The sequence below is a fragment of the Xenopus tropicalis genome, chromosome 6, assembly GCF_000004195.4.
Source record: "Xenopus tropicalis strain Nigerian chromosome 6, UCB_Xtro_10.0, whole genome shotgun sequence".
NCBI classification, from domain to species: Eukaryota; Metazoa; Chordata; class Amphibia; order Anura; family Pipidae; genus Xenopus; species Xenopus tropicalis.
This window is the reverse complement of record NC_030682.2, coordinates 71,134,281-71,156,434: the sequence shown is the minus strand read 5'-3', so window position 1 is coordinate 71,156,434 and position 22,154 is coordinate 71,134,281. Positions and strand designations below refer to the sequence as shown.

General features: G+C 41.2%; 1 long non-coding RNA gene across 1 annotated transcript; it reads right to left on the bottom strand.

Annotated features, from left to right (window-relative positions):
• Window positions 1-17,620: 17,620 nt before the first annotated feature.
• On the bottom strand, window positions 17,621-20,742 carry LOC116411587. The gene is made up of 2 exons (XR_004223222.1): window positions 20,689-20,742; window positions 17,621-18,331 (listed from the first exon to the last, which is right to left on the bottom strand). It is a non-coding gene; the product is annotated as an uncharacterized LOC116411587 (long non-coding RNA).
• Window positions 20,743-22,154: the final 1,412 nt, after the last annotated feature.

The following is a 22,154-nucleotide window of genomic DNA, read 5'->3' as shown; positions in this document are numbered from 1 at the left end:
GACTGATGCAAAAATGGTCTGCGCTCTCATTAAAAGTATGATGCATTCACCAGCTCTGGAAAAGTCCAACCTGTCATCTGGTTTTATAGAATAGAAGCCTCTTGTAACCACTGGCTGCCAAAGATTTATTATTTTTTAAGGTGCTCCATAAAAAAATAGTTGCACAAAAACATACCATCTTGTAAATGAATGACTTGCTTGTCTAGTGCCATGTCTTTTATATGCTTTATAGTTTAGTGTCTGCAAATGACAACAAAATCTCAAACGTCCTAAAGCATACATATACACACTTCGTTATTGTTGTACTTCTGTAACGCCTCTATTTTATATTGTTTGCTTTGTTTTTTAAACTTAAATCTTTACTCTCTATATGCACTTCCTCTTTCTATAAGCTTTAAGCTAAGTGTAAAAAGTAAAATTGTAATTCATGAACTAGAAAGGGTTTCAGAACACACTTCATGTTGGGTTGAAAATGTAAAGTCACTGAATGAAATCTGATCTGTTGTTGGCTCCGCCCACTTTTTTTAAATCCTTGGACCACAGTTATATAGTAAAAACCCCTGTGCAAAGTTTGGGGACCCTGGTTTTAATAGTGTCTGAATGGCAGCAATGTAAATTTCCCCACTGAAAGTCAACGGGTGACATCTGATTGGTGGCTCCTGGCAGAAGTTTATATTTAAACCAATAAAAGTCAATAGGTAAATTGTGATTGGTGGTTGGTGCGTGTACCCACTTTTTCTAACCTTGAGTCGAAGTCACCCAGTGACAAAATGTGGGCACCCTGGCATTAATAGTGTGAGAATGACAGCATTTTAAATTTAAATCAATAAAATTCAATGGATGGAATCTGATTGGTTGTTAGTGGCCCAACCCATTTTTTCTATTTTTGAACTGCAGTCCCCCAGTGACCAACTGTGCAAAGTTTGAGGATTCAGGCATAAAAATTGTCTGACAGCATTTTACACTTCACCATTGAAAGTAAATAGGTGAAATGTGATTGGCTGTTGGTGTCTCTGCCCACTTTTTTCTAACTTTGAATGGCAAATACAGTGACTAACTCTGGAAAGTTTAACAACCCTGGAATTAATACTTATATAATGGCATCCGTTAAATATAAACCAATTAAATGTAATGGGTGGAAATGGATTGGCTGTTGGTGGCTACAACCACTTGTTCTAACCCTGATTATGTAGTCAGCCAGTGACTGACTGTGCAAAGTTTGGGAACCCTGACATAAATAGTATGAGAAAGGCAGCATTTTAAATTTAAACCAAAAACATTCAATAGGTGAAGTCTGATTGGCTGTTGGTGGCTCCACCCACATTTTAAAACCTAAAAATGCAGTCTCCTAGTGACCCTGGTGTTAATTCTGTGAGAATGGCAGCAGGTTGAATTTCCCCATTGAAAACCAATAATTGAAATCTGATTGGCTGCTGGTGGCTCCACCCACTTTTTTCCAACTCTGAACCGCAGTTACCTAATGACTAGCTCTGCAAAGTTTGAGGACCTTAGTATTAATATTTCAAGAATGGCAGCAGTTTAAATTTAAACATATAAAATCTATAGGTGAAATCTGATTGGCTGTTGTTGGACCCGCCCACTTTTCTAAACTTGGAACATAGTCACCCAGTGACAAACTGTGCAAAGTTTTGGGACCCTGACATTAAACATGCGAGAATGGTAACAGTTAAAATTTCCCCACTGAAAACAATGAAAGATATGTGCTTAGCTTTTGGCCACCCCTCCCACTTTTTCTAACCTTGAGTACGAAGTCACGCAGTGACTGACTGTGAAAAGTTTGGGAACCCTGGCATCAAACTGCAGTCCCCTAGTGACCAACTGTGAAATATTTGGGGACCCTGGTGCTAATACTGTGAGAATGGTAGCAGATTGAATTTTCCCATTAAGAGTCAATAGGTAAAATCTGATTGGCTCTTGGTGGCTCCACCCACTTAAAAAATTTGAATACGTAATCACCCAGTGACTGACTGTGCAAAGTTTGGGAACCCTGACATTAAACATGTGAGAATGGCAGCAGCTATAATTTCCCCACTGAAAACAATGAAAGATAAATTATTTAAACTCTTTATAATGGTTAATCTCGGTCATTCAGATCAGCTCTTGACTTTACAGAAAATTGCATATAGAATCCTTACTGTATAAGTGAATATGTAGATATGACTTGTTGAATGCTATTGCTAAAAACTCAATTGTTAGAAACGAAAAAGATGTACAATAACAATGTTCCCCTCCCCTTTTCCTTCTGTACCCTTTCCCGTATACAAAAATGGGAAAATAAAGAATTGAAAAAAAAAAAAAAAAGAAAACAATGAAAGATATGTGATTGGCTTTTGGCGGCCCGCCCACTTTTTTTAACCTTGACTACGAAGTCACCCAGTGACTGGCAAAGTTTGGGAACCCTGGCATCAAACCAATAAAATTCAATAGGTAAAATCTGATTGGCTGTTGGTGGCTCCGCCCACTTTTCAAAATTAAAACTGCAGTCACCTATTGACCAACTGTGAAAAGTTTGTGGACCCTGGTGTTAGTACTGTGTGAATGGCAGCAGGTTGGATTTCCCCATTGAAAGTCAATAGGTAAAATCTGATTGGCTGTTGGTGGCTCCACCCACTTTTCCCTAACCTTGAACCGCAGTTACTTGGTGCCTAACCCTGCAAAGTTTGGGGACCCCGGTGTTATTACTGTGAGAATGGCAGCAGGCTGAATTTCTTCCAAGTCAATAGGTAAAATCTGACTGGCTGTTCACAGCTCCGCCTACTTTTGGGCATCCAACAATCATCATATTTTCATTCAGGCTGACCCAATGACTATGTGATTCAAGTTTGAGGAGTGTAACCTCAAAGCTGTAAGATTGGCAGCAGTTTCAATTTCCCCACAAAAGTCAATGGGTGAAATTTGATTGGCTGTTGTTGGCCCCTCCCACTTTGGGTCATCCAACAAATGTCGCTGTTTCATTCGGGGTGACCCCATTATTATTTTATTCAAGTTTGGGGGCTGTAGCTTCAAAGCTGTAAAAGTGGCAGCAGTTTGAAAATCTTCACTGTCAAAGTCATTGGGAAAATTGGGGGGTTCGGAGCGGCACCACAAAAAGACGGGGGGAGGCGTGATCGCTTAGAAAAGCACAAGCAACCTGCTCAAACACACAAAAAGCGGAAGAATAAGCTGAAGTCAAAGAACAATTGTTGGGTTTTTCAACCCAACACAATTATAGGTTCTGTAGGCTGGTATTATTACAATTACAATTCCAGAACTAGATATTGTGATTATTTGCATTGTGTCTGGTACAAGTCTGACATCTAAAGTCTATTTTAGGTAAAAACATGGTAAAATATAATGAGACTTATACCAGGAGACTGCTGACTGTCTGATTTTGTAATATAAATGTAAGTTTTTATAATAAAAAAAAGGAAAACAACAATTGGGGATGTGTATTATGGTTCCACTGAAAGTAAACCCTGACAAATCTGTGCTTGCCAAAACCATACCCTGACTTTAACTGAACGCCAGTCAAATGTATTGGAATAATGAATGTTAGCAAGGCCTGACTGCCCAACAGACTTTGGGGAATTTTGTATTTACTAAAGTGTAAATGTTCTCCTCAAGTTTGCCTTATTATGTCAGGCATATTTTATTAAAAATCTTAAGAATGCTGTTGCAAGAGTAATGTGATGAGTTTTTTCTTGGCATAAATTCTCTGTGAAATTTACCAGTGGATTTTCCCCCCATACAATTGTAGGGGGGAAATTCCCTATAGAATTTACACCATAAAAAGATAATGTATATGGATAAAGCACGGAGTAGACAACCTAGATAAAAAGATGAATAAATGGCAGCTCTATCTTTATAATGGTAGTTGACCAGTCTGAACCTGGACACGTTTCTTATGCTAGAGGAATTTCACCAGACAGTTAAAGGGGTTGCTCACCTTTAAGTTAACTTTTAGTATCCTTTAGAATGGTCAATTGTAAGCAACTTTTTAATTGGAATTTATTATTTATTTTGTATATATTTTTTTCTCTATAATTTTTTTTATTGTTGTCTATCTATCATATCAGTAATATAGTGTGCCAGTTCCAAAGGTAACAATAGTATGTGTATTTTCTTGATAATGATACATAATAAAGTAATAACTCAGAAGTGAAAGTGGATAACAGCGGAAAGGTCTATTTTTAAACATGGTTTAATTTGAGAATTTTTTACTACAGTTTATTAAATAGATAGTAGCTGCGTGGGAAGGGTCCCTCCAAACCTATAGTCTAGCCATGGTTGCCAAATTTTTAAAAACAATGGGTATTTGTCTAGGGCTTTACTTATTAGCTTTTCATTTGTGAATATCCAGTCAATTTTGGACTTACGTAAATTATAATTTATGGAAGGAGATTTCCAGGATCTTGCTAAGGTCTGTCTTGCCGCTAATAATATTTGATTAATTAGTCTCCTTTGTGTGTTTGTCAATCCTTGAGCTGGCGCACCCATTGATGCAACATATGGATCCTTTTGTAGGTTAACATTTAAAACTGCAAATATCATATTGTATACCCGTATCCAATATCTAGTTGCCTGTGGACATGTCCATCATATGTGGGCCATAGTCCCTGGTGTAGAGCATCCCCTAAAACAATTTTCACTGGTGTTGGGGTAGATGTGTGCTAATTTCTTTGGTGTGAGATACCATCGAAAGAGCACTTTAGAGCCTGCTTCCAGTAGTATAATATTGTTTGAGCTGTTTCGCATGTTTTCCCATAATTTCTTCCAATCAGAATCCCCAAGTGTTTTACCTAGTTTCTTATTCTATGATTTAATATATTGGAGATCTAGTAGTTGTTTTGGAGAGTTGATATGTTGGTATAAAATTGTTATAGCTTTCGGGGAAGTAGTTCCATCTATACACCAAAGTGAAGTATTTGGGATGCCCGAAAATATTCCACATTTGGGAGATCATATCTTTCAAATAGTTAAGTGTAAATGGGCCTCTCACCATGAGTAGATTCTTAACTCTCACAAGGTTTTGATCTATCCACCTTTGGAATGAGTAGGTTTGATGTCCCAGAGTAAATTGGGGGTGTCTAAATAGTGGTGTTACAGGGGTATGAGGAGAATATAATGTATGGAGCTGTATAGGTATCCCAGATTGCTAAGGAAGCTAGCGATAGATGGCTTATGCTTCACTTGTGTCCAAAGTAAGGATTCTGCAGTAAAAGGGGCATCCATGTAATTTTCTAAGTGCACCCATAGAGGAGAAATATTATTGGTTTGCAAAAAGGGGATATGCATCAATTGGGCGGCTATATAGTACTTCCAAAGATTTGGGAGTCCAAGACCTCCTTCAGTAGTTGATCTCTGTAGTATATTGAGTCTTATTATAGGGGGTTTCTTAGCCTAGATAAAAGTAGTTAGCAGTGATTCCATTTTTTAAAGATCTGTACGCTTAATCAGGATAGGGAGAACTCTAAACAGATAGAGTATCTTTGGAAGTAGAACCATCTTTATTGCTGTTATTCTTCCTATCCATGATATATGGTATTTGCCCCAGTCTTCCAAAAGTTTACTTATTTTACCATATAGCTTAGGGTAGTTAGCTTGATATACTAGCTCAAATGATTTGGTCAGTCTGATTCCTAGAACCGTTCTATGGTTTTGGTTCCACTGAAATTCAAAATTGAGAGTAAATAATTTTTTCAGTTCGTGTGGCAAGTTTATGTTTAATGCTTCTGTTTTCGCATGGTTTATCGTAAGGCCTGAAATAGATCCAAAGTTGTGTAAGACCGAGTAGAGATTAGGTAATGATACTAGTGGTCGGGTGATAAATAACGTGTTGTCATCTGCAAACATGCTGAGTTTATGGTGTTGGTCGCCCTGGCTGCAACCTTGAATGTCTGTATTATTCCGTATGTCTATAGCCAGGGGTTCTAGTGCTAAATCAAAGGGTAAATGGGGATAAGGGACACCCCTGTCGTGTACCTCTCTATAGTGAATGAGGGGGACGTGTATGGTCCAATGTGGATTTTAGCTGTAGGATTGTCATATAATTTTTTTATCCATTTTATAAAGTTTTTCCCCTTCCCCATTTTTGTACTTAAGCAACAAATATTTCAGTGAAATAAAACAACATTTATTGGCTCAAAATTAAACAAACAATTCAACAAAAAGCAAACATATTTAGACATACTATAGCAAACAATGGATAGGTGCATCCCAGTGCCTCATGGTACCCACTCTTCTAACGCGTTTCGCACCATGGAGTGCTTCATCAGCGAAACGTTAGGAGAGTGGGTACCATGAGGCACTGGGATGCACCTATCCATTGTTTGGTATAGTACAGCGCTGTCCAACTTCTGTGGTACAGAGGGCCGGAAAAACCCCAAATGCTCACTGTAGGGATATCATACTTCATTCATATGTGAAAGAATTATATTATGCCATATTAAGACACAACCTTAAATCCCTATGCCTCCTCTTCCCCTGTGGATAGCACAGCAACCCCCAGCACATAATTAGACATCTTAGGGACCATATAATGACTATTTTCAAATGCTATCAAACTCCCAGAACAAACCCCTGTCAGGTTCACCTCCCACAGGCAGCATAGGGCAGGCAGAGTATGGCACACACAAGCAGCATAGGGCAGGTAGAGTATGGCACACACAGGCAGGGTAGGGCAGGCAGAGTATGGCACACACAGGCAACATAGGGCAGACAGAGAATGGCACACACAGGCAGTATAGGGCAGGTAGAGTATGGCACACACAAGCAGGGTAGGGCAGGCAGAGTATGACACACACAGGCAACATAGGGCAGGCAGAGTATGGCACACACAGGCAGCATAGGGCAGGCAGAGTATGGCACACACAGGCAGCATAGGGCAGGTAGAGTATGGCACATACAGGCAGGGTAGGGCAGGCAGAGTATGACACACACAGGCAACATAGGGCAGACAGAATATGGGACACACAGACAGCATAGAGCAGGCAGAGTGTGGCACATACTCTGCCTGCCCTACCCTGCCTGTGTGTGCCATACTCTGCCTGCCCTACCCTGCCTATGTGTGCCATACTCTCTCTGCCCTATGCTGCCTGTGTGTATGGCACACACAGACAGCATACACTGACATAATGCTGGCACTGCTCCTACAGTCTGTCTGAGGTGTCAGGGGAACAATGTGGGCGATTAGAGCCTGAGGTGTGAACAATGCAGGGGGTGAACAATGCAAGGATTAAAAGGTGTGAACAGTACAGGAGATTACATATTTAAACAATACAGGGGGATTATAGCCTGAATATGAGGTGGGAACCATGCAGGGGGCCATTTAAAGGACAAGGAAAGGCTAATTCACTTGGGGGTGCCAAAATGTTAGGCACCCGCTTACCTTGTACCCCGGGCTGGTGCCCCTGTTAAGAGAAAACAGCACCAGCCCAGGGTACCTAGCGCTTCCTCCTTCCTGCTCGCGCTGCAGCCAATTGTCCCAGACAAACGCATGCGCAGTAGAGTGAAAAGCCGACTTCTCTGTTCAAAGTCCGGCTTTTCACTCTACTGCGCATGCGCGCGCGATCGTTCAGGAAGGAGGAAACGCTCGCTGCTACCCCGGGCTGGTGCAGTTCTCTCCTACCAGGGGCATCAGCCCGGGGTAGAAGGTAAGCGATTTAAGTCACTTGGGGGTGCCTAACATTTTGGCACCCCCAAGTGACTTTGCCTTTCCTTCTCCTTTAATCTCAGTACTGATACCATTTAAAGCTTCCACAAAGGTAAATCATCAAAGCAGCTACACAGGTGGGGGGCCACACAGCGGGGGGTCGCCAGTTGGACAGCACTGGTATAGTATGTCTAATATGTTTGCTTTTTGTTGAATTGTTTGTTTAATTTTGAGCCAATAAATGTTGTTTTATTTCACTGAAATATTTGTTGCTTATTCACATGTTGATTCGGGACCTATCAGTGGGATATAACTTTTAGATTCTCTTTCTTAACCTAATCTATTATTATTAAGCCCCATTTTTGTAGAGTATACTTTTTGTAGAGTAAAGCTTTTTTAACATCTAGCTTCAAAAGTAAAGAAGGGGTTTTAGTTTTATTTGCCCATATAGTAAGGAGGATTAATCTCCTTATGGTGTCTGTTGCCTGTCTCCCTCGGACAAATCCCACTTGGTCTCTCTGAATCAGATGTGGTAAGATTATACTAAAATGGTTAGATTCCGTTTTTAGTTTTAATTTTATTGATTGGGGTATAATCTAGTCTCTTACGAAGCTTCCTTGCTAGGAGCCTACTGGGTTTATTAGTATGGTAATATAGTTTTTGTTGAGTCCACTTCCAGGCTTTCTCTGTTTTATGTGTGAGAGCTAAATCTAGTTTGGTCCGAGTTAAGTCAATTGAACTTCAGATATCAATCCCAGGGTTTTCTGTTTGTTGGCATATTAAGTCATTTAACTGTAGTGTTAGTTAGGATACTTCTAAATTACGTGCCTTTTTCCTTTGTGCTCCACATTGAATTAGGAGACCTCGGATAACTGTCTTATGAGCTTCCCATAAGGTGGCATATGAAGTAACTGAGTTAATATTTTCCTGAAAATATGTTTTCAAGGAAGTCTCAATCTTTCTTTAGATTTTGGTAAATGTTGGAGTATAATCGTATATAAAATTGGTGAATGATCTGACCAAGGGGTATTTAGAATTCTGGAAGACTGGGGCATTTCTACCAACCCTTGTGAACAGGGCCGGATTTCAAAACCGCCCGCCCCGAGGCCGCCCCCGGTCGCACGCCCCCCCCCCCAGTGCGTTAATGCCTTTAAGAGGGGCCTGGATGAGTTTTTGAACAAGCAGAATATCCAAGGCTATTGTGATACTAATATCTACAGTTAGTATTACTGGTTGTATATATAGTTTATGTATGTGAGTGTATAGATTGGTTAGTATAGGTTGTGTGACAATGGTCCATCCTGTAGTAACATAGTAACATAGTAAGTTGGGCTGAAAAAAGACATACGTCCATCACGTTCAACCATAATGCCTATATATAACCTGCCTAACTACTAGTTGATCCAGAGGAAGGCAAAAAACCCCATCTGAAGCCTCTCTAATGTGCCGCAGAGGGGAAAAAATTCCTTCCTGACTCCAAGATGGCATTTGGACCAGTCCCTGGATCAACTTGTAGTAAGAGCTATCTCCCATAACCCTGTATTCCCTCACTTGCTAAGAATCCATCCAGCCCCTTCTTAAAGCTATATAATGTATCAGCCAGCAAAACTGATTTGGGGAGGGAATTCCACAACCTCACAGCTCTCACAGTAAAAAATCCTTTCTGAATATTTAAACGGAACCTCCTTTCTTCTAAACGGAGTGGGTGCCCTCGTGTCCGTTGGAAGGACCTACTGGTAAATAAAACATTAGAAAGGTTATTATATGATCCCCTTATATATTTATACATAGTTATCATGTCCCCCCCTTAAGCGCCTCTTCTCCAGTGTAAACAGACCCAACTTGGCCAGTCTTTCTTCATAACTGAGACTTTCCATACCCTTTACCAACTTAGTTGCCCTTCTCTGGACCCTCTCTAACTCAATCATGTCCCGTTTGAGCACTGGAGACCAGAACTGAACAGCATATTTTAGATGGGGCCTTACCAGTGCGCTGTAAAGGGGAAGAATAACCCCCTCCTCATGTGAATCTATACACCTTTTAATACAGCTAGTGTTGAGATTTGGTGTGGTTGACCATTATAGGAAGGCTAATTTCACCAGGAAAAACCAGCGGTATCTGATTTATTGTTGTTGGAGGGTTTTAGTGATTGGTGCTAAGGCCCTGCGCTTTTGGTGTGTAATTGGGGCCAGATCAGTATATATCTGAAATTGGGTACCTTGGTAATCCACACGATCCTTCTGCCTTGCTGCCTGCAGTATGGCCACTTGTGTCTGGTGAAAGTGTAAGTGGAGAATTATATCTCTTGGTGGGTCACCTTCTCGTATGGGTTGTAGGGCCCGATGTGTCCGGTCACATGGTAAATTTGGGAGTAGGGATGTAAAGATGGATTCCACTGCTTCCGGTAGGTCGGTGACCAATTCAGGGATCCCTCGAATACGTAAATTATTGTGGCGGAATCTGTTGTCCGCATCCTATATTTTGTCCCATACTTCCCGTAGTTGCATTTGTAAATCTAAAATATCGTTTTCATGAGCATCTAAGTAGTAATCATATACCTTATGTTCAATAGCATCCATACGTTGCCCAAGTTCTTGGAGCTGTTTTGCAATATCTGCTGTAATAGTTGCAGTGGTGGAAGCCAACTCTTGTTGTAGCAAGGTTTTAAACTTTTCAAGAAGTGCGGAGTCTAAGGTAGATATAAGTGGTTGCAAATCCGTTTCGAGCCACGAGTCAGCTTGAGAGGCCATAGATGGAGAATCAGAGACTTGAGGCCTAGTTAGGTATGACGTAGAAGTCGGCCCTTTTTTCTCCCTTTTCCGTTTTTTGTGTGCCATCCGAAAGTAAGTTACAGTTCCCACTGTAACTGTACAGTTTACAGTCCTTGTTGCTGCACTTTATGGGACTGATTCAAAGGTCTTTAACGCTTATCACATAGTTTTTTGCGTTAAAAAGTGTGCGACAATTAAAGTGATACTGACACTAAAAAATGACTCCTCAAAATATGAATGTACATAAAAAGTTGCCTATAGGTCATGTTGATTGATTTTCGCTGAGAGATTTGCTTTTATAAATAATTGTTACTTGAAGTTCCTAAACCTGACTGTTTTGCTAACCTGACTGTCCCTTCTCAGCCTGTCAGTTATAGCTTCTAATGCTAACGGCCTCCTGCTGGACAAATATGGCAGCCCCCTTATAGGAGAACATGGGGGATCAGACAGGTAATATAAAAGCATTGGGTAAATACTTTTATGGCAAAAATGAAGGTCATGGAAAGACAATGTTATGATAGATGTAAAAAAAGGTTTAATTTCTGGCGTCAGTATCTCTTTAAGTACCGATTCATCAAAGTCATTTTGCATGCATTATCACTCATATCGCATGCGAAAAAAAACGCATTATCGCAAAGCGTTATTTACATTGCATTGCGGTAATTGTAGAATAGAAATAATACTAACGCATGATTCACAAATGCATATGAAGTGTTAAACGTGTAAAATATCGCAATAATCTGTGCTAATATTAACACTTATTTGGAGAAGGCGGTAACTCAAAAAACATTGCAATTCGTTAGCGTTTGTGAAGACAAGATGGAGTTTGCAGCTGGATTTCTGATGGATTGGGAAGAAGAGGATCAAGTATGTGAACGTCCTAGAGTGATGCATCCAGGAGTTTTCAGGGAAAGATCAACTCTACAGGGATTAACATAGGAGGAAATAGTGAGGTGCTACAGGTTAAACAGAGCAGCAATCTTTAGCCTGTATAAGGTACTGGAGCCTTACCTGCAGCCACTAACACACAGAAGCCACGCTGTTCCTGGCATAGTCAAACTTCTGTGCTCTCTTCATTTTTTTGCCACGGGAAGTTTTCAGAAGGTTGGAGTGATCTATGGGGGATTGTCACAGCCCACATTCTCACGATGCCTTGGCCAGGTCCTGGATGCAATACGTTCAGTGTCTGCCAATTATATCTCCTTTCCCACCAATAGAAATGAGTGGAACACCATCAAAAGACAGTTCTATTGTGTGAGTGGCATCCCCAATGTGTTAGGTGCCATAGATTGCACCCACGTGGCATTAAATCCCTCCCTAGATAAGGAGCATATTTTTTGGAACAGAAAAAGTTACCATTACCTAAACATCCAAGTGGTCTGTGACACTAGCATGAACATCAGGAGCATTGTGTCCGGATTTCCAGGATCCTCACACGATGCTTACATCCTGAAGCAGTCCGGACTGCTGATTTTCAAAGCGGACAAATGCCTCATGGGTGACTTTTAGGTAAGTATTTGTGTCATGTCTACCACAACTTTCCCACATTTGTATTCTGTCTCCCACTGTCAAACCAGGGCCTGCCTGCCATAAGCATGGCTTGCAATTGAAAAAGGGGAGAGTCAAAGCAGCTACTTGTAGTGTCAGCTATCAGTCTCACACCGTCACATCTGTTGCAAGCGGGCCCTCTTTTGACAGCGGGAGACTGGAAGCAGCTTATTTGATTTCAGCAACTTATTCCATCTTATTTTATTTCAGGAGATGCTGGCTACACTTGTTCTAGGTGGCTAATGACCCCCATACCCAGGCCACGTACAAGGGCCGAATGTGCTTTCAATGACGCACATGTCCGAGCGTGGTCTGTTATGGAGAGAATGTTTGGGGTTCTAAAAAGCCCCTTCCGATGCCTGGACAAGGCGGGAGGAAGTTTGATGTACAGCCCCACTAAAGTTGCACACATAGTAGTAGCCTGCGCTGTACTGCACAATCTAGCTAACCGGCATGGATTGCCTGTGTTTGTGGCTGAGGACCTGGATGACCCAATTCACGCCATACACTCTGTCCAAAGTGCAGATGACATAGGCAATCGAGTACGGGGCGAAATTGTAAACAATTATTTTGCCTGTAAGTACCTACAATCTTACCTAATACCATAAAAAAAACACAATACAACATCTAAAACAATACTGTTTTTATTCCCAGTGAAAATAGTTGCACACTTCCAAAAGAAATGCTCATTAATTTTATTTCTCTCAGCAGTAGTGAGTGGCAATATGCAGCATTTGTGCATTGCCAGGAACTAGGATTGAGTAACTGCTTATTGGTGATAATAATTGTCATTAAAGGTGCAACAGCTAAATTCAAAATAGTTGTATATGAAAAAAGAAATGGATCTTATCCACTAAGGCTCATGTCCCTTGGAGCGGGTGAGTACCCCCCCCCCACAACAAATAGCAAAAAGAGAAATGTTTATTTAAATAGCACTATAAGCACATAGGACTAATGTGTATTAACCCTTTCACTGCCAGCCGTTTTGGACAAAGCGGAACTTCTGCTGCCGGACAGTTTTTGAACATTTTGCACTGTTTCACTTTAGGGGCCTTCCCTCGGGGGGACTTTTAGTTTACCCAGAAAAACAATATATCATTTTTTTCAGGACAACCTAAGCTTTTAAAATATGGTAGAATTTTTGTGTAATTCCAATTCTGTAACAAGATATAAAGGCTGATTCACTAAAGTGCGATAAAACGTGCGCTATTTATAGTGTGCGTTGAAAATTTTATCGCTTCTAAATTTTCGCGACTTAACGCACGATTCACTAAAAGCACACTTGCGCTAATTTACGCGCGATACTGCATGCAATATTTTAGTCGCGCTAAATAACGCACGCCCAGCGCGGTATTTTTTGCATGCACACTAATTATCCCAAGTGCTATAGCTTTTACGCGCGCGCTAATTGTCGCGACATTACGCACGCGGCAGCATAAAACTGGCGACATTTTGCGCATTTGCCCTGGGAGAGCACAGAAGTGCTAGAGAGGTGATGTATAAATGTTTATTTGCAAAAAAAAACCCCCAATAAAAATATAAGTAACAAAAAAAAAAGAAGTGCTACAGATAATAAAATGGGGGAGGGGGGGCATTTAAGAATATTTAGCCAAATACTTAGGGGTCCGTTTGCTAAAGTGGCTTAAATTAAGTGGGAGATTTTAGACACAGAATAAATGGCAAATATGTTATGGGCACTGTCATGTTGTAGCAGTGTAAAGGGTTAAAATTTCAAAGTCTGGTTGGAATCCACGTTGGAAGGAAACCCCTCACGGTAGGTGGTAGCATTCTATCTTTTTCCAAGACAGACCAATAATAAAAAATTGCATCTACCAGCGGTCTTTTGTCAGGAGTGTATGTTGTAGTGAATATAAGTCTCTCATCCTTTACCTTCTGTGGTGATGTGGATTTTGGCTCTAGGGCTGTGGCCTGTGTCAGAGCTGAGATCTTTTCTTCTGCAGTGTCGAGGATCCCTGGTTTGTATCCCCTTTGAATGAAGCGTGATTTTAAGTCCCCAAGCTGATGTTGTAGAGTTACTGGGTCCGAATTGTTTCTCACCATCCGTACCATTTGCGAGTATGGAATACTCTGTAAAGTATGTGTCGGGTGGCATGAAGTAAAGTGTAGCAAAGTGTTGCGATCTGTCTCCTTACGATGTGTAGTGGTAGTGAGCGTTGGACCTGTCACAGTCAGTTTCAAGTCGAGGAAGACAATAGGAGTTTTATCAATTTGCGCTGTGAACCGTATTGGAGAAGGAAGTTGGTTCAAATCTTCCACCATAGTAAAGAATTGGTTCTCCGTGCCCGTCCAGAGTAGGAGCAAATCATCAATAAAACGATACATCCTATGTATACACTTCCCATACACTGGTAAGATGTGGGTTTGTTCGTAAAACGCCATATATAGGTTGGCAAAGGACGGAGCAACATTCGAACCCATGCTCGTGCCACTGATCTGTAGGTAGTAAGACTGTTCAAATTTAAAATAATAACAGTACATCAAAATTTCCATAAGAAATTCAATCGGAGGCCTCCTGTCACTCGGGTGTGTTGCTAATAAACTTCTGATATTCTCAATGCCATCTATTGTTGGTATCACCGTATATAGTGAGGAGACATCCATTGTCGCTAATTTGATGGTCGGTGGTAGAGGGTACAAATTCTGTAGTTTGAGAAGAAGGTCACCAGTGTCTCTGATATACGTGTGTGTCCCCTTCACAATTGGTTGGAGAAAATAATCCATGTAGGTAGACAGGGGCTCGGACATTGTTTTTCCTAGCTATACTTGTTTTTGGATCTTGTTATTATTGTATTGAACTTTTGCCTGCCTGACCATTCTCTCGGATATCCCCTGCTGTACCGCACTTGTACCTTGCCTGCTTATTGTTGCTGACCCTTGGCCTAGCTGTTATTCTCTGTGATCATCCGTATCTGTACCCGTTGCTGACTTCACTGTGCCTATTTCTACGTGAGCCTACGCCTCGCAGTCCACTCTGCTTAGACCTTCGCTCCATTGCTGACTTCGCTGTGCCTATTTCTACGTGAGCCTACGCCTCGCAGTCCACTCTGCTTAGACCTTCGCTGGACCTTTTCTGGGCTCTCGTACCTCGCCCCACTTCTCTCTCATCTCAGCCTGAGAGTACCAGTGGGGAGCTGTAAGAGCAGTCCTCCTCAGCATACCTGGTTCCTGCATCCGGTAAGCCTGACAGAATGTCCGAGCCCCACCAAATGGAACCGTCTGAGGAGGCAAGCATTCTAGAGACTCTGTCGCAGCAGATTTCTGTCCTCACACGGGCTGTTCAGGATCTTCAGAGTGGCTACCAGGATATTCAGTCTCAACTGGCTGAGTTGCCTACAGCTCAGCTGTTGCAAGCTCCATCTACATCGGCATCGGAAGCTTCTTCATTTTCTTCTGCTCAGCACCCTGAGCCCAAGATCTGCATGCCAGATAAATTTTCCCGTGACCGCAAACAATTTCGAGCTTTCCTTAACATCTGTTGACTATTATTTTCTATGAAACCTCTGACTTACGCTTTAGAGCGAACCAAAGTGGGGACTACTATCTTTCTTCTACAGGGGGAACCCCAGGACTCTGATACCTTCTTTCAAGCTATGGCCCTTTCTCTACGATGACCCTCAGAGACCAGCCACCGCCGAAGCCGCTATCCAGTCCCTCACACAAGGGAAGCGCCCTGTTGAGGACTATACTGCTGAATTTAGGAGGTGGGCTGGAGATACTAATTGGAATGAACCAGCCTTACGTCATCATTATCGTTTTGGTCTCTCGGCCCAACTCAAGGACGAGCTGGCCAGGGTTGGTGTCCCAAAGTCTTTAGAAGACCTCATCCAACTCACCATCCAAATCGACAGAAGGCTGAGAGAGAGGCACTCCGAGAAGTTCTCCAGTCCCGTTTCTTGGGTCATGCCGAAGGCTCCTCCACCAGTGGCTCCTTTTGTTTTAACCGTTGAACCTGAACCCATGCAGCTTGGCCTGATTTGTCCTAGCTTAACCCCTGAGGAACGTTTAAGGAGAAGACGTCTAAATCTTTGTTTATACTGTGGAGCAACTGTAGTAATGTTTATGAAGCAAACACTCGACTTGGCAGAGTCTCCAATGGCAGAGTTTGCCTATAATAACTCCATTCATGCATCCATTCTTTTCCAACCTTGGTTTTCATCCAATCATAATCCCTGGGATTCCCCAAGATGTATCTGTTCCTGCGGCCCAAGACAGACTTACCTTTCTAGCTTCAAACCTGACTACTCTTCGCCAAAATTTACTTAAAGCCCAATCGAATTTTAAGTTTTTTGCAGATAAGAAGAGGAATCCAGATCCAGAATTCGAAGTTGGGGACATGGTGTGGCTTTCTATGTTAAATTTAAGACTTACTTGTCCCTCTAAGAAGCTTGCTCAACGTTTTATTGGGCCTTTCGAGATCCTGCAGACGATCAATCCAGTTTCTTTTAAACTTCTGCTTCCTAGGACCTTGCGCATTCACCCAGTTTTTCATTCAGCGCTTCTTAAACGCTTTGTGCCGAGTCAGTTTCCTGGGCGAGGACCTCTTTTACCGGATCCTGTGGTTATCTCGGATCTCGGAATATGAGGTTCTAAATCAAGATGTGGGGAAGTGCAGTACCTTATTAAATGGAAGGGGTTTGGTCCAGAAGAGAATTCCTGGGAACCAGCCGTTAATGTTCATGCTCCCAAACTGGTAAAGACTTTTCATCAAAGATTTCCAGACAAGCCGGTTCATATTCACGTCCGGAGGCCATTTCTAAGGGGGTGTAAGATTATTAATATAACTAAAGTTCTACAGTATAGGGTGGCAAAGAGATCACTGAACAATAAGTGTAAAAATGATTTTATATTAATTGGAAACAAATATTTACATAAACATAAATCATAAAGCAGATAAAATGGATAAACAATAGACTACAATAACACAAAAGGGTAATACAAAACAATATACGACAAATATACACAATACTTACTTAACTAAATACACTCAAATGAAACACAGGGACCCAACCACCTAAATAATAATAATCCCACACCACACCATATAAACACACTCTATGAAACCTCTACTCTAGAAGATTATACAGCCTAAGTATACCTCTCCTTAGGTTTGATAAGTGTCTGGTCCGTGATGTCAGGATTCCCTCTGATCTGGTAAGGTGGTCACTTCTCTCCTGGCCCTGAGTCTCCATATGCCCTACTGAAGCCAACCTATATACAGGAGAGAGGGGTGGATTCTAGAACTTTCTAGAAGTCTCTCCTGATTGGTCCATTTGAATGATGCTAGCACATACCAGTCAGTTACAGGAAGTTACCCGTCCTCCATTTTGGATAGGCAAATTGTCATGTAGTCAACATCTGTCCTTCCTGAACTAACTGATTATGCATATCACCAGGGATCCATTCAGTGCTGGCTCCGGTGTCCTTGACTCTTTGATAATGTTAATTAGAGTTTAGGTGTGACCAAACCTTTCCCAGAGCAGTACCTTTGTTTCATAAATTAGGAAACTCCTATTGTTTGGACCAGACAACCAGATGCTAACTTAATTAGGCTGTTTCCTCTACTAAAGAAAGGTTTTATTATTGATTAATAAAATATAGGAGCCCAGAATATATATCTATATTTTACCAGAATCTTACAGTCCCCACCTAGAGGGTGAATGATGCCTAAGCAACATGATCCCTCTCAATAGAATATTTTCCATATTTTGTTAACTGAGAATTGAAAGTGCTGTGGAACACTGGGACAGAGGTGATGTGATGACCACTAGTGACTGCGTTTAATGCAGCAGTAAATTTAGAGTTATACTTATGTTCCTTTCAACCACTTTCATTCATATCACCCATAATCCAGGCTTGTTGTAGGATAAATATATCTTCTTCCACTGCACCTTTATGTGGTTATAGCATACTGTAGTATCTGCATCTATCCATGGTTTTGTTCTTCACCTGGACTGGTTGTGCTCCACAAACTCTTAAGGCAAGCAGTTCTGATCCATACAGTCTCTGGGTGTCTCTCACATTGAACACCTATAGAACAAGAACTTTGGTGATGAAGGAATGCAGTAACTTCTCCTTTTGCCATCCAGTGTGGTCTGTGGTGATCCTTTGCACATCAGCTACACACACCTCAGTCTTTAGGAGCCATACTTTATGTACTTGTCATTCATTATGCAACTGTCGATGAGCACTTTGGAGACAGTTTTTAGAGTGACCAAGAAAGAATTATCAGTGGTTTGAGGAAATTATGTATAGTGTACTCAAAGGGTACAATGCACTGTAGGTCAATTAGAGTGGTACATCTTTCACCTTTATCTCAGGACTTCCACTGCAACTCCACCATCTGAATACAATAAAAGGGACATGTTTATACAAAAAAAAAAACAGGATGTCATCTTTACACTTATTATACACATGATAAATATTAAAATGTGTCTAAACACATCACATCGAACATTCAGTTTAAATGCTATGTTTATGCACTTCTCCTAAGCACATTCCTACACATTCCATTTTTCAAAATCATGCTGTCCCCACCTTGACAACATTTTTAAAGTAACATAGCAAGTATACACTGTACACATAGTATAGATGTTTGACTATGAAGCCTCATACACACAAATATTTTGCCTAAAAAGTTTACATACAATACAGTACTCCTTTCACCATTTATCAAAGCTAGGGGTCAGTTACCATGATCATTTTCACATAATTTTTTGTTTTTTTTGTTTTTAGCTTTCTTGATTACTGTCTACATCACTCTGTGTGTTAATATGCAGTGCTGGGTCTGGAGGGAATATACCATTTGCTTTTAATCTGTTTCTCTTCAAGACCTCAATGTCTTTCTGCATATCCTGGAGTAGCATGGTTATTTGTGAAATGGGCAGTGAGGACAGAACATTTGCATTTGAACAGTTTGTTGTTGCTGTACAGTTCATGGCTATATGTCCCATATTACGACATGCATAACATCTCTTTTTGGAGTGATTGGGTGAAAAAGTGGGCCTTCCTGTGTTCATTTTCCTTATGGGTTGTGACTCTTTAACAACTGGAATGTTGCTTTTGAAACCCCTTTGGCATTCTTTTACCACAGATTCTGCTCTTTTTAAACAATCTATTACTTCCAGGTAAGAGTTGGCTGGACCTACAGTTAACCCAACTAGTTGATAGATTTCTGGAAGGGACTGTTTAAGCAGTGCAGATTTGAACACGTTATCCTCCAGGTTTGCCTTTGCTGGTTTCTGTACAGTGCAGCTGTATAATGTATAGAGGCGTTCTGAAAATGCTTTTACCGACTCCTCTCTCCTTTGCTTGCAGGTGACAAAAGCTGAGTGAGCAGCGTTTATATCCCAACCTAAAATGTCTAAAACAGCATCCATTAGACTTGACAATGAATTACGCGTCCTATAAACAGAATTAGGGATACTGGCTTTTATGCCATGATCTAAACTGGTAACAATGACATTAAATATATCACTATCTTTGAGATCATGGTGCACCTTCTGGAAATTCTGGATACGGAGCATAAGATCTACAGGGTCATCATCTATCCTAACAGGTCCAAGCTCCCTACTTAGAACAGTTATATCACTATTGGACAATGAAGTTTCTACCCTTGTTCTGCTTATTTCCTCACCATCTGTCCCAGTTTTTATATGCACTGCAATTGGTGCCATTGGTGCAGCCATACATGAATTGTCATTAATGCCACATAAGCTGTGTTCTACAGATTCCCAGTTACCTATGATTGCATTTCCCGGGACATTAAAAGCTGCAACAACTGCATCCTTTCTCTTCAGTTGTGCTTTCAAGTGCTCAATTTCACTTTTACAGTGGGAATGATCAACTTGTGGTTGGTTAAGCAATGCACCAAGACAACGTATAGCTCCCTCTGCATCTCTTAACCTTCCCAAAAGTTCCTCATTTTCCACCTTTAATGCAGAATTCTCATTTACAGTTTTATGGTAATTTACACACATGGCTGAGGCAGTGCTTGCTGTGATTTTAAGGGCATTATAATGATCTTTCAGATCTTCTAGCTTTTCCTCCACCATCTTATTCTGATCTTTGAGAGTTTTATAGTTCTCTGCAATCCAACATGCAGAAAATAACAAAGCTCTCCTACCCTTCTTGTTTGATAGGGCCTTTCCTTTAATTGCTGTGGTTACAAAACTTTTGACCTGGTACCAGGGATCATCTGCACCCTGCATACACTTTAACAGATCCTCAGTATTTTTAACCATTGCAATCTTTTTGTTAATTCCTTCCATTTTTCCTACTAAATTTATGTTCAGCAAATATATATTTCCAATGTCAGTGATTTCAATGCCACTCTAATATCTGCCTCGTGCCTGGCTTAGCCAATTATGTAAGATTATTAATATAACTAAAGTTCTACAGTATAGGGTGGCAAAGAGATCACTGAACAATAAGTGTAAAAATGATTTTATATTAATTGGAAACAAATATTTACATAAACATAAATCATAAAGCAGATAAAATGGATAAACAATAGACTACAATAACACAAAAGGGTAATACAAAACAATATACGACAAATATACACAATACTTACTTAACTAAATACACTCAAATGAAACACAGGGACCCAACCACCTAAATAATAATAATCCCACACCACACCATATAAACACACTCTATGAAACCTCTACTCTAGAAGATTATACAGCCTAAGTATACCTCTCCTTAGGTTTGATAAGTGTCTGGTCCGTGATGTCAGGATTCCCTCTGATCTGGTAAGGTGGTCACTTCTCTCCTGGCCCTGAGTCTCCATATGCCCTACTGAAGCCAACCTATATACAGGAGAGAGGGGTGGATTCTAGAACTTTCTAGAAGTCTCTCCTGATTGGTCCATTTGAATGATGCTAGCACATACCAGTCAGTTACAGGAAGTTACCCGTCCTCCATTTTGGATAGGCAAATTGTCATGTAGTCAACATCTGTCCTTCCTGAACTAACTGATTATGCATATCACCAGGGATCCATTCAGTGCTGGCTCCGGTGTCCTTGACTCTTTGATAATGTTAATTAGAGTTTAGGTGTGACCAAACCTTTCCCAGAGCAGTACCTTTGTTTCATAAATTAGGAAACTCCTATTGTTTGGACCAGACAACCAGATGCTAACTTAATTAGGCTGTTTCCTCTACTAAAGAAAGGTTTTATTATTGATTAATAAAATATAGGAGCCCAGAATATATATCTATATTTTACCAGAATCTTACAGGGGGGGGGGGCAATGTCAAGACCTTACCTGTCCTGCTCCAGCAGCGCGCCGGTTCTCCTCGCGTCGGTCCAAGATGGCGGTGCGTTCCAGCGTGCGTTCCAGCGTGCGCATGCGCAAATAGCTTGGTTGACGCAGAATTATGACGTCTCGACGCAGATGCTGTGACATAGGCGGAAGAGCACTATTTAGACCGGCTTCTGATTTTGGTAAGTGCTCAGACATTGTTTTTCCTAGCTATACTTGTTTTTGGATCTTGCTATTGTTATATTGAACTTTTGCCTGCCTGACCATTCTCTCGGATACCCTCTGCTGTACCGCGCTTGTACCTTGCCTGCTTATTGTTGCTGACCCTTGGCCTAGCTGTTATTCTCTGTGATCATCCTTATCTGTACCCGTTTGTGCCTTCGATACCCGTTGCTGACTTCACTGTGCCTATTTCTACGTGAGACTACGCCTTGCAGTCCACTCTGCTTAGACCTTCGCTCCATTGCTGACTTCGCTGTGCCTATTTCTACGTGAGCCTACGCCTCGCAGTCCACTCTGCTGGACCTTTTCTGGGCTCTCGTACCTCGCCCCACTTCTCTCTCATCTCAGCCTGAGAGTACCAGTGGGGAGCTGTAAGAGCAGTCCTCCTCAGAATACCTGGTTCCTGCATCCGGTAAGCCTGACACCATGTGCAAACGACTTCACTAAGACCAATAGACCTTAGTTTAGAAAGCAGTCATTTGTGGGGAAAGGTATCAAATGCTTTGGCAAAATCCAAATAGATTATATCTACTGCATCCCCACTGTCCAGCTTCTTACTTACCTCATTATAAAAAGCAATTAAATTGGTCTGACATGACCTGTCCTTCATAAAGCCATGCTGATTACTGCTCATAATGGCATTCTCCAGTACATAATTTTGTATGTGATCCCTTAA